The 11825-nt window shown below is 50.9% G+C and overlaps 1 pseudogene; it reads right to left on the bottom strand.

Moving 5' to 3' along the window:
* The window catches only part of LOC121837680, a 28365-nt pseudogene extending 18701 nt beyond the window's left edge, over positions 1-9664 (bottom strand).
* Between the last annotated feature and the right edge of the window lie 2161 nt (positions 9665-11825).

Consider the following 11825-nt stretch of genomic DNA (forward strand, 5'->3'; position numbering starts at 1 on the left):
ACCGAAAGCAGTCTCTCAATCCAACACAAGCGTTTAGTGCCTTTGTGATTACGGTGCTAGTCCAGAGCAAGAATGGTGACGAAATCGACGTTCACAGGCAGACTGGCTAAATAAGTGCTTGTGACAACTTGTGATGCTTTCCAGCCTGATTTCCATTCATATTTTTGCCTGGAACATTCTAAATGCGCGGGTCGTCCAGATTTTCGTAACTGGTGCGACTTGCAACAATAAAAAATTCTCTGGCTAGTGCTGCGCGTCTTGGTCGTCTCGGTCCTTTGTTGGTCTATACCAAAATGTAATCGACAAAAAAAGCTGCTTGAAGCTCTGTACTTCTTTCACCTATTACGTCCAAGCTGATTACATTTTTTTGTGATTATATTTTCATTACATTACTAGAGCTTCGCACACTAACTCCCGAGCGTGCGATGCAGAATTAAAATGAGATACCCAGAAACCCGTTGCAGGTGCCCTGAAGTCTCTGACGCAAATTTTGAGGAATGCATTTGGAGAAGTATTTGGAGGAGACCGAATACATGTGGTTGTATTTGTATCTTGTACTTAGATGCTTTTTTGGAAATGTAGTTAGATTTGTAATTAAAATTTTGACGAAGTATTTTGTATTTGTATTGCGATACATATTTGCATGTATTTTGCCCATCCCTGCCGCCTACACTGTCAGGCCTCTCCGCTCACGCTACGATATCACGCCGTGGCCCACTGCCGTCTGACATCTCCACTATTTTACAATCGTTCTGCAGTAGTGGCGGAGACTATGGCGTAGCGCGTTCCGTCGAATTCATTTTTCAGTTTGAAGTGATTTCTGACTAAACCACAAATAATCCGTACGTTACATTGTGTGTTCTTATGTGTACTGTGATGTGGAAGAAGCTTGCAAAAAACGGTGTGCCCCTGGGTACCTGCACAGAAAGCAATTTGAGCTCAGGATAAGTAGGAAACGGTTTTGATTAGGCCTTGTTTTGTTGGACTTGCAGATGGTAATTTGTTTTGTCAACTACGCTACTGTTCAGCCTTATGTAATCTATACCATTCTAACTCGTAGAGTTTTACTCATCTATACCATTCTAACTCGTAGAGTTTTACTCAAAGGAACAAGCTTGTCCACCGATTCTTGGCTGTTTAAGGTAAAGTGTTAGAATACTGCTGAGCACGAGAGCTCACTAAAGGAAAGACCGCGACGAACCCCCGCGAAACACGCAACGATCTTGACCTTCTAAGTTCTGTTTACGTATTAAATGCCTTCTACCTTTGACGACTGCGTATTCGACGAATTTAACAACTGACGACGGGCGAACAGTCTGGGCGAACATGCTAGAGCTTGCCCGGCGGATCGGCTCGGCTTGGTCGAGCCGAGTCGAGATGACAGGAGAAGCCGGACAAATCAGTTGACATCACGCTGATGTGGAGAGGAGGTACTGGAGAGGGCTTTCAGTCTAGGTGGTGTTGGTCGGTCAGACTGAACGGTGTGTTAATGATCGATTCGAAGACCTCACCACTCTGTAAGGAGTGGTGATGTTTCGGATCGAAACATCATCACTCCTTGTTCGAATCGTTGTGATGTTCGAATCGTTGATGTGGTGAGTGGTGTGTAAGGACTGGTGACAGATGCTTTTCGGGGCGTGATGTGCGTGACGTCAATGATCGGCGAAACCAGCGGGATTACCTCCCGGACTCGAGCATTCACACAAACGGCGGGGAGCCGAGAGGGATGTCAATGTCATGAGACGCTTTTAGCGATCGCCCTCTCAACAACGGGGTTCGGTGCGCCTTGAAGAGAGCAGAAATATGGAGGCGTCCATGGAAGGGGGGGGGGGGATACGTGATTATGGCAGAAGCGCAGTTAGTTGCCGAGGACGACGAGCTGCTTCCTGCTAAACTAATAGTACCTTTCTCTTCGAGAAAAAACAATGTTGATAAATGTGACAAGAGAAAACATCTGTGAAAAACAACTTGACGAGTCCCGAGCCACCTAAACCAGTAGTTGCGATGCAAGCACCAAAATAAATTATACAAAATAAAAGAAAGATGCTTCTCTATTAGGGGGATGTAACACGAAGAACGTGAAACCAAAAACCAGTTGTACGGGAAGCGGCTGGAGGACGGAATTGATGAATATCGAAGACACCTTCGGGTGCCTCGGATGACCTGCGCCACCACAGCGCAAGCCGCAACACCAAGGCGGGGATCGTTTGTGCAGTCCGAGCAGAAGCTCCCCCATCCCCCTGAGATGTCAACGTCAGCGCAGCTCCCCGCAAAAGCGCGACATTATTGTCATGTGATCCGCATCCCGAGGAGCCAAGAGAGGAATTTCTACCCAGTGCGATTATCCATCTACAAGACAATGGGGGTAATCTTTTTGTGCGTTATGAAATCACGAAACGTCGAACAAGGAGCGAGCTACAAGATGGATGCACCCTATACTATACTTGATCGAATGAATCAGTTACGAAGCCACCGAAAAGCAAAATCTTTAGCGAAGCCGGGATTTTTTTATTTTGGGCGGCTTCGTAGGCCTTGGTTCATTCGATCAAGTACGGTACGCCGCATCAGTACGCCGTGTCAAGTACGCCGTGTCAAATACGCCGCGTCAAGCACGCCGCGTAGAGTACGCCGCGACAGATGATTGAACCGTACTTCATCCAATGAATCAAAGAATCAAAGTTTTACAAACTCGCTGAAACCCAAAATAAATATAGGAATGTAAATATATATACATATATATGTCGATTGAGGCACTGAGGCTTGGATCGGACATTTCGGAGGGGGACCCTCCTTTTTCAAGCGTGACTTAAAAGTAAACAGGGTTACATGATGTCCGCAAATCTCGGTCACCATGTACACCCGTGAGCGATATGAAGGTGAACTGCCCTCTTCTTGTTTTTGACGCTCCTTAAAGTTTTGGAACAAGATCTGTTCCAGAAGAGGGCTAGAACGCAAAGTTTAGACCCTTGGCCACGTACCATTTGAGACGTTGAGAGCTAATATAGCTTTAGGGAGCCGTAAAACAGGCAAGAATCCAGGTAAGGTGTTCACCTTCATATTGCCGGCAGGTGTACATATGTACACCTTCAAGCGTAAATTCCACGTAACTTGAGCCAAGGTTTAAAAATATTTTGAAGAATTTTTGGTAGATGAAACCGCACGAATAAGTGTGTACATTGCTTGGAGCAAGTCAACTAATCTTTTTTCTTTTGCCTTGTGCCCAATTGATTAATTATTAAGATTAATTAACTTTTAAAATATTCAATTTAGAGCAAAAGTTCCAATAACAAAGTTGTAGAGTGTCCTCAGAAATATGTATTTAAGTGGTTTTCATAAAAAAAGCATTAACCACTTTTTTTTAGGCTTAAAAAAAGTATTACAAAATCATTTAAAAAACGTGTGACTTCTCGCATGTGCAGCGCTCTCAGCCACGACTTGAATAAACTAGGCCTTCATGCTGAATAGAGCACTGTTGACTGGGCGCTGTTGACAACGAATTTGTCTTTGGGCGACTTCACAGACTTCGATTCATTTGATCACGTACGGTTCACTCATCTGTATGTACAGCATGTACAGCGGCTAGCGATATGAGGTAGAATGCTTGAGCGGCCACCAAGCGGTACAGCCCACGCTGGCAAGTCCGTAGCGATCCTAGCGGCAGAGCGGCCGCGGCGGTGTTCAGACTAATAGACGCACCCCCTGCGCGCGGACTCTCCCTCCTCCTTTGCCGCGTGCTTAGCATGCGCGTCAGATTAACACCTCTTCGACAAGAAAGCCTAAAGCGGCATTCACATTCGCGCTTGGACCACGTTCGCAGATCGGTTGCGAACGCGATTGCTTAAATTTTCAATACGATTTCAAGCGCTTTTGATGATTAAAACGAGCGGATCTCCTTCACGGTTGCGACTCGAACTCCAGTGCGTATACATTAGAGGATATTTATTCTCTAATGTAATGTCTCTAACACTAGGAAATTTGACTCTGCTAACACGTTTAATATCTTATACTATCTAAACCCATATTATACACCTGCAAATTCTATTGTAGCAATTAGGCTAAGCAAAAATACTCCCAGTGTTATATTTTTATTATAATTCCAAATATGGTATTAAATGTGTCTAAGCTAAAAACGTAAAAATCGACTGCAACAGAAATAAATGCAAAAAAAAAGAACAGTAAATATTTTCCGACTTATTGTTTCCTGTCCGTGCTTACTTTTACCAACATGCTCCTACATATATTTAGAACCTTGTGTTTATTTTTCCGACCGTTGTGAGTTGCAGGTTTTTTGCCTTGTGTTGCCGTTTTCACTACAACATTTCCACCAAGGGGAAAGGAACAACGGCGCATGCACGTGGGTTCTCCTGCAAGAACGACTGTCACTTTCCGCAATGCTTAAATAAAAAATGTCTTACCATCGCGATTTACACGACTACCAGCAACCTCAGCGCTTTTCCCAGTGCCCCGTTGTTCAGCAATGCCAAGAGTTGCATAGTGCATTTAACGACATTTTGAAATGTGGTCGTAAGAGCAGACTCGAACGCTGGTGGCGAGGCCCACTCTGGCTCGCTAGGCGAAGCCCTTTATGTACACGCGTGGGCTTCTGGACTAATGGGCGCAGAGAGTTCGACGCGTAGAACATTCGGACCTCGAACAAGCACCGGGATTCTCGAATTCACCAGTACACTAAATTGCAAAGAAAAACAAAAGACACATAGCTCCTACGAATCGAACCCTGGCTTTTCGCGTGTGAGGTAGGCACGATAACCGTTAGGCCACGCGCGTGCTTTGTTTTTTTCTTTATTGCACTTAGGCCACGCCCGTGCTGCCTACTTGGCCAGCTGTGCGCGCGGCATTACTCCCCCTTTAAAAGTGCATCGCCTCGATGCAACATAAAACAAAACAAAATAAAAAAGAACGATAAACTAAAAAGTCGTTTGGAGCACATAAGGTTCACGGCCATATCGAGCGTAGTACGGCTTCAGATGCACGACGTGGACGACTTCAAGTCGTGGTCGGCGGCGTGATGATGTTCTTGTTCCGTCGGGCATCACCTCGTAGTTCAGATCTCCAAGTCGACGAAGTACCTTGTACGGTTTGCAATACCGTTTTAGGAGATCTCATTGAAACTACGGTGGCGAATCGGTGTCCAGACCCATACTCAGTCTGTGGGCTGGAAGTGGACGTCCCGACGGACTTCTTCTGCCCGTTGAGCAACCACCTGGGCGTCGTCGCTTCCGTCGACAGCCGGTTCATGGGGTAACATCGCGTCTAGCATTGTCGTTACTTTGCGACCATGAACGAGTTGAAAAGGCGTCACCCCGGTGGTCTCCTGCAAGGCCGTGTTGTAGGCAAATGTGACGTATGGCAACACCTCGTCCCATGAGTTGTGCTCCACGTCGACGTACATGGAGATCATGTCGGCAATTGTCTTGTTGAGCCGCTCCATCAGTCCGTTGGTCTGCGGGTGGTACGCAGTGGTACGACGATGTCTGGTGTGACTGAGCCGGAGGATTCCTTGGGTCCGCTGTGCCATGAGCGATGATCCGCGATCTGTAATCAGAACTTCGGGAGCGCCGTGCCGGAGTACGATGGACTCAATGAAAAACTTGACGTCTTCAAGAGCAGCCCCTGAAGAAGGGGCTTTCGTTTCTGCGTACCGCGCGAGATAATCTGTGACGACGATTATGCACCGGTTTCCCAGGGTCAACGGCGGAAGAGGACCAAATAGATCCATTCCGATCTGCTGGAACGGTGCAGTTGGGGGAGGAATTGGCAGCAGGAGACCTGCCGGCTTCGTTGGCGGTTTCTTGCGTCGCTGGCACTCGAGGCAGGATCGGGGGTAGAGGTAGACGGTTTTGGGGAGATTGGGGCCAGTAATACTTTTCACGAATGCGGGCCAGTGTCCTGCTGTAACCAAGGTGTCCGGACGTCGGGTCGTCGTGACATGCTTGAAAGACCTCTTCTCGAAGGTCGGCCGGGATAACCAGCATCCACGGCGAGTTGCTGTCCCCAAAGTTCTCTTTGTAGAGTACACCTTGTCGAATGGCGAAGGTCGGCAGGGTTCATGAGAAAACACGGGGCACGGTACTCCCTCGCCCTTCCAGGTGCTGAATCACGGCGCGCGGCTCAGGATCGTTTCGTTCACTTCGTGCCAGGTCGTCGGTGGTGCACTGTTCCTGGGAAGCACTCGTCGTCATTGTCGCACGCTGCTGCCGGAAGGTGTTTCGACAGGTGCCCTGGACAAGCAGTCGGCGTCACTGTGCTTGTGGCCTGACTTGTAGACTACAGTCGTATTGAACTCTTGTAGTCGGAGACTCCATCGAGCGAGGCGTCCTGAAGGGTCCTTGAGGTTCGCCAGCCAGCAGAGCGAGTGGTGGTTGTTATTACGCTGAACGGGCTGCCGTACAAGTACGGGCGGAACTTCGTGATTGCCCAGACGACCGCAAGACATTCCTTTTCAGTCGTGGAGTAATTCCTCTCCTATTTGGACAGCGTCTGACTTGAGTAGGCGATGACTCGCTCGGTGCCTTCTTGCACTCAAACCAGTACCGCTCCAAGTCCCGCATTATTAGCGTCCGTGTGAATCTCGGTTTCCGCATCCTGATCGAAGTGTTTAACGACAGGAGGAATCTGGAGTCTTCGCTTCAGATCGTCGAATGCCTGCTGCTGCTTCTCCTCGGCCCATTCGAACTTCTCGGCGTCCTTCGTGAGATATGTGAGCGGTGCGGAAATCCTTGCGAAATCCCGAACGAAGCGTCAATAGTAAGCATAAAGTTCAAGGAATCTTCGCACGGCCTTCTTGCTTTTCGGCGCTGGAAATGCCGCAACGGCGCAAGTCTCCTCTGGGTGCGGGCGAACGCCATCGTTGCTAACCATGTGGCCTAGGAACAGTGAAGGTTCGTTTTCTTCTTAGGATTGCGTCAGGGACCCGATGACTGGGAACGCTGATGGTGTGCGGTTGTTGATGGTCAAAAAAAATGACTGAGAGGACTCCATCAGTGAGAGAGAAATAAAAAGAAACGTCTATTTACAGTACAGATTGAAAGGTGGCCCGACCGACGTTCTTCCCGGCTCTCGCGCGTCTCCTTTTCTTCCTTCTCTTCGAGCCACAGCCGCGCCGCTCACTTTAAAGTCATTACTCAGAGAAAAGAAAGACGAAACCGAAACTACAGCCACTGTACCGAAACCCTGCGCATGTCGCGCCTCTGGATTTGTGGCCGTCATTTACGTTGACCTTCACACCTCCCCAACAAGTATAATTTTGGGGCCTCAATGTCACAAAATTATCACACACAAAAACAAAATGTCCGCCCGTCATACACTGGTCGCTCTTGTAAGGTGATTTTGAATGTGCCCGCCAAGGCTCTAAACACCCCGTTACTACCAAAAGTGCCTTAAGGCTTGCATAATATGAACTAAAACCTGCATCTAAAAAATCTGCAAAGGCGTATGCGGAAAATGTGCTCTCTCTAAACCAGGCTATTTTCCCGAAACCCGCAACTGCCCGTTCAGTCACACCAACAACAAAAAAAATCTCACCAACTTAAAGTATAAAATCAATTTAAAAAGACACACCAAAACTTCGGTTCGCGCATGCGCCGAACCAAAAACCATTGCTTGACAAAGCAGTCGCTCCTTCTCTATGCGGTCCGTGTGGACCATGTGGACCTCGTACTCCACAAGCTGGTCCATCTCGAAGGCTCTCAGCTGCGGCCCCCCGCCCCCAACCGGGAGCTCTGTGGCCTTGGCTTGTTTCTCTTTTGGGCTGGGCCAATCCTCCTCCTTGACAGGTTAGCCCTCGTCCACTTTGTCGGGGTCTCCACCCTGGGTCGGGGGTGCCTCTTCGCCAGTAGCCGCCCCCGCCACCGCTAGGTAGCCATCGCTTGCACGCCCAGCACTTGCCTGTCGGCCGTCGGGCTTGCGGTCCACGGCCGAGGCGGACACCACCGAGAAGATGCCCCGCAGGCTGTGACGCACTTTCTTCTTGATCCCAAACGCCTCGCCCCCGGACGCGGAGACAACCTTGTTCACCGTGAAGCTGCCCGGCTGCAGGTCCGCGTGGGTCACCGCCGCCTCCTGCGGGTACTTGGCCTCGAAGTTTGAGGGCTTGCTTCGGTAGGTGGTGAGCATCTTGCTGAAGGGCAGCTGGTGCCAGCGGGGAAACACCTCTGCCCGACTTTCCTCTCCCTTGCCCGGGTCGTAGCACAGCTCGATAGGGTAGAGCTGGGCGTCCTCCGCCGCAAAGTCTCGCATCTTGAAGATGGGTGACAGCATGGCACACTGCAGGGCGCAGCCCCGGATCACCGCCTTGTCCTGGTGAAGTGTCGTGGAGGGCTACCGCTGGAACAACTTGCGGACCAGCTGCTTGACCGCCAGCGCCCGGATGCCACCCCCGACCAGCTTCACCGACTCCACGTCCGGCGGCCGCAGCCCGGCCACCGTCAGCGCCCACGCCATCGTGCGCTCGGCTCGCGCTAGCAGCTCGGTGCACATGGTCTCGAAGGTCTCCCGCTTCATCTTGCCCGCAACGTCCCGGTCGTTCTTGAAGCACTTGATGTTGAGCGGCCAGTCGTGCGGGTTGGCACCCATCTGCTTCTTGAGCCTCTCGCACTCGGTGATGAGGCGCATGAGGGCGCGCCAGTTGGTGGCCACGACCAGCATGTAGCGCTCCTTGAACTCCTGGACGAAGTAGCGCACCAGCACCATGCCGAAGTCGTGGGGCCCGACTCCATCGACGGTGGTAGCCAGCATCTTGAGCCGGTCCTTGTTGAAGGCCACCAGCACCACCTGGAGCACCTATTGGCTCATGTCCACAAAGGCCACCACGCGCGGTTTGTCCTTGGGCCGGTCGTCCTTGTAGAAACCGAAGCTGTGCGCCATGGCCGTCGTCTCCGACTTCATTACATTTGTCAGTAAGCGCGTCTTCAGCTTCACAAACCATCGGTTTCAAGTCAACCCTCCCGCACGCCAACTTTAGGCTGTCGTAGTCATCGGGCGTCAACAGCATGTCTATGCCGTTAACCAATTGTTCAGTGACGGCGCACAAGAGCGGCACCTCTCGAGGGACATACACAACGTAGCTTGTGGGAAGAGTAATCGGTATATGGCGTAGAACGGCGCTCACGCTGTCCCCGAACGCCCCAGTCAGTGTCACCCTCCCGGCCGACCCCTTCATTTCAGGCGCCACCCCCTTACGCACTACGCTAATCTCCGCTCCAGAATCGATAACCGCCTGCACCATCCTCGGTCCGCATTTCACCTCCACTCTCCGCAACTCAGCACGCGTACCGTTCTGATTGACATTTATGTCCTGAAACATACTCTGCTGAGATGGTGTTAAATTTGTTGAGATGTTGCCCACCACGGAGTAATTTCTTTGTTCTCCATCTGCCGTCTTACGCGGACAGTCACGATAAAAGTGTCCCAATCCCTGGCAGCTGAAACACTTCACCGGAGAAGCGTTAGGTTTAGTGCCCTGTTTTCGGTTCTCGCGTTTCTCCTCAAGAGAAGTGGCCTCTGTTGTGTTGTATGCGCGGCTCTTAGCTGGCGGGTGATCTCGCTTTTTGCATCGCTCGCCCTCGTCGAAACGATCAGCCAGCGCAGCCACCTCTACTGGTTTAAGCCATTTTCCGGTCTCATTTAGCGTTACATAGGTCTGCATGTCGACAGGCAAGGAATCTCTAATGCGGTCAGAAACCATTAATGCTAGCCAGTCCTCAAGAGAGTCGATCGAGCGACTTCGAGCATAATACTCAAAGCAGCTCTCAACCCGTGTCGCAAACTGAGTCCAGGATTCTTTCTCCATTCTAGTGGCTTTGAGAAAAAGCCTCCTGTACCCAGCCGGCGACAGTTTGAGTTCCAAGAGAACTCGCTCCTTAACCGCACCGTAATCACTCGCTTCGCCGACAGGCAGCCTATTCACCAGCGCCCGCATGCGCTCCGTAAAATAAGGTCGCACGAGCGAACCCCTCAGGCGCTCATGCACCTCATATGTCGCAAAGACATTTTCGACACCGTCGAACCAGCTTGGTACGAGCAGTTCGGACGACGGCATTTGTGTCAACACACCCTTCATGAGCCTGGAAAAGCTAAGCACCTCTTCCCTCAGGTTGAGTTCTGCGCCGCCTCCACTGGTTCTGGGTCTGTTTTCCGCACGAACTCGCTCTAGTTCAAGCTCTAGACGCACTAGCCGTTCTTTTTCTCTTACTAGCTCAATCTTTCTTTCAATTAGTGAGCTACTCGATCGGCCACCACGGTCCCCGTCCTCGTGCGTCCCCACGATCGCCGCTGGTCTACTCTGAGGTGACGGTTCACCTCGCTCGTCGACATCGTTATCATTAGCTCCATCCCGATCCAACGAGGTAACCGTCCTAAGCCGTTCCCCACTACGTAGCTCCATGGCGGGCACTAGTCAATATAATCACCTTACCCTTAAAGGTTGACAAGTCCCTATGGCAAGCACACGCAGTCTGTCGATCGGAACAGTCCGACCTGATAACGGTGTCCGAGTCGTGTAGACACTTCGCAGGGCTGTGGGTCTGCAGCACTTCTCGAAGCCGCGTCGAAGCGAAGTCTCGGCGATCCAAGTCTTCTTCGTTAAACACGGCTGCTGAGGCCCAGGAACTTGCCGCCTCTCTTCTTGTTGAATGGAGTCGCTGTCCGCTGAATCTGCTGAGTCGTTCCAGCCGGCGGGGCCCGCTGACGCAATCCTGTCGACTGCGCCAGTGAAGATTCGTTTTCTTCTTAGGATTGCGTCAGGGGCCCGATGACTGGGAACGCCGATGGTGTGCGGTTGTTGATGGTCAAAAAAAATGACTGAGAGGACTCCATCAGTGAGAGAGAAATAAAAAGAAACGTCTATTTACAGTACAGATTGAAAGGTGGCCCGACCGACGTTCTTCCCGGCTCTCGCGCGTCTCCTTTTCTTCCTTCTCTTCGAGCCACAGCCGCGCCGCTCACTTTAAAGTCATTACTCAGAGAAAAGAAAGACGAAACCGAAACTACAGCCACTGTACCGAAACCCTGCGCATGTCGCGCCTCTGGATTTGTGGCCGCCATTTACGTTGACCTTCACAGGAACCACAGTTCGTCATAAGCGATCCGTCACTTTGACGCCTTGAGGGTGAGCCCAGTGCTCTGTATGACTTGGAGAACAGCTCGGAGTCGTCGCAAGTGCTCGTCGAAGTCAGTTGAAAACACTACGACGCCGTCGAGGTAGAGGAGATAGCTCTGCCACTTCAGCCCTGAGAGTACGGTGTCCATGACACGCTGGAACGTCGCTGGCGCCGTGCATAGTCCGAAGGGCATCACCTTGAACTCGTGCAGTCCATCCGGCGTGACGAAGTATGTTTCTTTCTCGGTCCCGTTCGTCGACTTCGATCTGCCAGTAGCCGCTCTTTAGGTCCATCGATGAGAAATATTGAGAGTGGCGCAGCCGGTCTCGAGTGTCGTCGATGCGGGGGAATGGGTGGAGGTCTTCCTTTGCCACCGGGCCCGAAAGCTTAGGGTCAATGTCGAGCTGCGCTGGCGACGTACTGTCTTGCTGAGGTGGCGAGGTTTCGTCAGTAATCGCGGCAATTTCGACGGCGTTTCGAAGTTCCTCGAAGTGGCCCACGGCTGAACCTTTCATGAGGTGTTGCGTTTCATTTTGAAAGTTCGTCGCGAGTACCACAGTCCGCCCATCCTGAAGTTCAGCTACTCCTCTTGCGACGCCTATTCCTCTTTCCAGGAGCAATTGGAGGCTTTTTTTGAAAAGAACTTCGCCGCATGAAGCTTAATGAACCCCGATAAGTACAAAAACACTCGACCGCGGTGGTAATTTT

This window comes from Ixodes scapularis, unplaced genomic scaffold (genome assembly GCF_016920785.2).
Source record: "Ixodes scapularis isolate PalLabHiFi unplaced genomic scaffold, ASM1692078v2 PGA_scaffold0__279_contigs__length_252992795, whole genome shotgun sequence".
Taxonomy (NCBI): domain Eukaryota; kingdom Metazoa; phylum Arthropoda; class Arachnida; order Ixodida; family Ixodidae; genus Ixodes; species Ixodes scapularis.